We start from the raw sequence: 3,568 nt of genomic DNA on the forward strand, positions 1-3,568 counted from the left end.
CAGATTAGCCATTTTCAAGTATTCAATAGCCACTTATGGCTACTGCCTACCATGTAGGCACAGTTCTAAATTCACACATAATGGTAAAATACCCACCTAAATCATTGTGATTGACTTCAAAAAATACCAAACAAAAATTTCCAGGTAAGTTTTTAAGTATGGTGGCTGTGGTACGGAACAGGTAAGAGATTACAAACCTTTGGCAGACTCTGGGCCTTCCCTTGGAAGAGAAGCTTTACTGTACACACTCCCAGATGTCTGCATACAGTTATAGGAGGTCTAAGACCCCAGGCTAAAGAATATTTTCTAAGAGATTTGTTTCAGAGATGATTCAATCATGGATGATAAAGAAGGTATTTGCCCACATATTGTGAGGTAACTCCTGGTTTTACACAGTGTCATTTGGAACAGGGGCAGCAGTAGTGGCCATTTGTCCCCTGGAGCTCATTCTTGTACCCAGATCATTGTGTGGAATTCAGCCAGTGTGCTAGAATTAAAAGACTCACCATAGAGGGTGATGGTGTCACTGAGACGGAAATTACAAGGAGACCCAGGAGAACTAGGGATTTTCCACATTGTAATTTTGCATTAAGCCAACTGGATTCACAACAGGTATTACATTCCTCTTCATCTCTTAAGAAGCTTTATATCCTTATTAACTTCCTCTGAAAAGCATGAGAAAGTCCATCTGTTTTAGTATTCATCTTTATTTGAGGCACAAGGACCTACATCTAAGTTTTAACATTAAAGCATCTAAATTCTCCCTAAATATCAACAGAAGTCATAAAAAACATGATTAGTCACCCAAATGTTTGGCTAAGTGGATATTTTATGGAAGGTTCATAAACTTTGGACTCCTGTTTTCACTCTTCCTTTTCTTGAATAATATCATTTGGCCTCATTCACCATTTTACAAATGAAATATTCAAAAATTCTAAATCTTTATTTTATGCATCTGATTATTTTATTTTTTTTTATTTTTTGCCTTACCCAGTTTTTGGTTTAGCTTAGTTGTGTTTTAAACTTTTACTTTCGGTTCAGGGATACATGTGCAGGTTACACAAGTAAGCTCCATGTCATGGGAGTTTGGTGTACAAATTATTTTGTCACTTAGATAATAAGAATGGTACCTAATAGGTAGTTTTTCTATCCTCACCCTCCTCCTAATCTCTACTCTAAAGTAGGCCCCAGTGTCTGTTGGTTGTATAGATAATACTGTCATCTTCAAATAATGACAATTTTTATTTCTTCTATGTTTATGACTTGATCACGTCTTACAATTCCTATTGTATTGGCTTTGTCTCCCAATACAATGCAGTAAATGTTGGCCCCTTTAAAATCATTTTCAATACCAATAAAAAATTTTTCAATATTGGAACATTTAACAAAATATCTGCCATAAAGTTTCGTAGATCTTCTTTACCACATTAAGAAAGTTTTCTTGGTTGGGCATGGTGGCTCACACCTGTAATCTCAGCACTTTGGGAGGCCAAAGCAGGTGGATCACTTGAGTCCAGGAGTTTGACACCAGCCTGAGCAACATGGCAAAACTCCGTCTCTACCAAAAATACAAAAATTAGCTAGGAATGGTGGCACGTGCCTGTAATCCCAGCTACTCAGGAGGCTGAGGCAGGAGGATCACTTGAACCCGGGAGACAGAGGTTACAGTGACCTGACATCATGCCATTACACTCCAGCCTGGGCAACAGAGTGAGAGTTCATCTCACAAAAAAAAAAAAGGAGAGTTTTATTTTTATTTAGAGTATTATGAATGATTGTTTAATTTCATCAAAATATTTCTTGATAGCTTTTGAGATGGTCAGGTGGCTTTTCTGTTTGTTTTCATTAATGTTGTGAATGGCATAGATTGATTTCCAAACCAATCTTATATTCTATGATTAAAGCCTCCACAATATTTTAATTTATAATCCTCATATACATTGCCAGAAATCACCTCCTAAAGCTTGTTACATTCTAGTATAAAATAAGAGTACAAGAAGAAAATTTGTATAATAATTTTCTCAGAAATATGAATACATAAAGATCTTAGATTTGCTTACATTTTGTTTATATTAGTTTTTAAAAAATCTATTTCATTTCTTTTCTGGGCCCCCAAAATGCAAGCAGAAAGTTTGGCATACATTTGTTAAAAATTGCATGCATTGTTAAAAATATTAGCTAAACAAAAATACTCAAAACTTTATCCTTGCATTTTTGGAGCCCAGAAAAAAATGGAAAAAATTTTTTTAAAAACTAATGCAATAAAAATTTAAGGAAATACAACATCTTTCATTCATATTTCTGAGAAAATTATTACTTTTTTTCTTCCTGTAGTCTTCTTATTTTCTGCTAGAATATGAGAAGCTTTAGGAGCTAATTTTTTATTCTTCCATTCTCTGGAAAAGATTGTGTAAGATTCCTGAAGGTACAATATGATGAAATATTTACATTTTAAAAAAATTGGGTCAAATTTGTATTTTTTAATTGTTTTACATTTTCTGATAGCTTTCTTTAAGAGCTTTTCTTTCTGTATTGCCAAATATACTTTCATGGTTTGGGGTCTTATGTCTAAGTCTTTAATGAACTTAGAGTTTATTTTTATACATGATGAGAGACAGGGGTCTAGTTTCAATGTTCTGAATGTAGATATCAAGTTTTCCTGGCACCATTTGTTGAAGAGACTGTCCTTTCTTCAATGTAAATTTTTGGTACCTTTGTAAAAAATCAGTTAACTACAAATCAATAGATTTATTTCTGAGTTCTCTTTTCTGTTTCATTGGTCTATTTGTCTGGTTTTTATGCCAGTACCATGCTGTTTTGGTTACTATAGCTTTGTATTATATTTTAAAGTCAAGCGGTGTGATGACCCCAAGCTTTTTCCTCTTTACTCAATATTGCTTTGGCCATCTGGGGTCTTTTGCATTTCCATACAAATCTTAGAATTTCTTTCTCCTATTTTGGTGAAGAATGTCATTAGTATTTTAACAGACACTGCATTGAGTTTGTAAATTGCTTTGGGTAATGTCAACATTTCAACAATATTAATTCTTCCAATCTATAAACATGAGATACTTTTAATTTTATTTGTATCTTCTTCCATTTCTTTCATCAATGTTTTACAGTTTATATTGTAGACATCTTTTACTTTCTGGTTAAGGTTATTCCTAGTTATTTATTTTTATTTTAAGGTTATTCCTAGCTATTGTAAATTGAATTGCTTTCTTGTTTTTTCAGATAGTTCACTATTGGTGTATAGAAACACTGCTGATTTTTACATATTAATTTTATGTCTTTCAACTGTACTGAATTCATTTATTAGTACTAACAGTAGTTTGGAAAGTCTTTAGAGTTTTCTATAAATGTGATCATATCATGTACAAACAAAGACTGTTTGACTTTCTCCTTTACAATTTGGATTCCCATTGTTCTTTTAGCTAATAACTCTGGCTAGAATTTCCAGTACTCTATTGAATAAAAAAAAAAAAAAAAAAAGGCAAAATTGTGCATCCTTGGCTTGTTCCAGAGCTTAGAGGAAAAGCTTCCAATTTTTCCCCTTACAGTATAAGGT

The sequence above is a fragment of the Colobus angolensis genome, unplaced genomic scaffold (assembly GCF_000951035.1).
Source record: "Colobus angolensis palliatus isolate OR3802 unplaced genomic scaffold, Cang.pa_1.0 Scaffold153, whole genome shotgun sequence".
Taxonomy (NCBI): Eukaryota; Metazoa; Chordata; class Mammalia; order Primates; family Cercopithecidae; genus Colobus; species Colobus angolensis.